This window comes from Terrapene carolina, unplaced genomic scaffold (assembly GCF_002925995.2).
Source record: "Terrapene carolina triunguis isolate 2854851 unplaced genomic scaffold, T_m_triunguis-2.0 Scaffold42, whole genome shotgun sequence".
In the NCBI taxonomy this organism is placed as follows: Eukaryota; Metazoa; Chordata; order Testudines; family Emydidae; genus Terrapene; species Terrapene triunguis.
Genome location: NW_020664393.1, coordinates 40539046 through 40540043, shown reverse-complemented (window position 1 = coordinate 40540043; position 998 = coordinate 40539046).

Below are 998 nucleotides of genomic sequence, written 5' to 3'. Positions count from 1 at the left end.
ATTTCCTATAGGTGCTTACAAATTGATTGTTTAATCATTTGTTCCAACATCTTTCCAGGTATTGAATTTAATCTGACTAGTCTGTAATTCACTCGGATCTCTTTGTTCCCCTTTTTAAAGATAGGTACTATGTTTGCCCTTCTCCAGTCCTCTGGGACCTCACTGGTCCTCCATGAGTTGTCAAAGATAATCACTAACGGTTCCAAGTTTGTTTCAGCTAGTTCCTTAAGTACCCTAGGATGAATTTCATCAGGCCCTGATGACTTGAATACATCTAATTTATCTAAATATTCTTTAACCTGTTCTCTCTCTAGTCTGGTTTGTGTTCCTTCCCCCTATTTGTTAATATCAATTGAGTTGAGTATCTGGTCACAATTAGCCTTTTTAGTGAAGATTGAAGCAAAATAGGCACTAAACATTGTCTTCTTCAGGACATGAGTTATTAACTCTCCTTCCTGCCTAAGTAGAGGACCTACACTTTCTTTTGTCTTTCTCTTGCTCCATGTGTATTTTTAGAAACTCTTCTTATTCCCTTTTATATCCTTTACTCGGTGTAACTCACTTTGTGTCTGAACCTTTCCAAGTTTGTCCCTACATGTTTGTGCTATTATTTTGTACTACTCCTTAGCAATTTGTCCATGTTTCCATCTTTTGTAAGATTTCTTTTTGATTTTCAGGTAATTAAGAAGCTCTTGATGGAGCAATATTGGCCTCTTACTATTCTTCCTATCTTTCCTTCACGTCGGGATAGTTTGCAATTGTGCATTTAATATCGTCTGCTTGAGAAACTGCCAGCTATCCTTAACTCCTTCTTCCTATTCTTAGAATAATGAAATCTATCATTTCATGATCACTTTCACCCAAATTGCATTCCATCTTCAGATTCACTACCAATTCATCTCTGTTGGTCAGAATGAAGTCTAAAATGGTTGTCTCCCTGATTATTTCCTCCATTTTCTGAAACAAGAAGTAGTCCCCAGTACAGTCCAATAACTTAT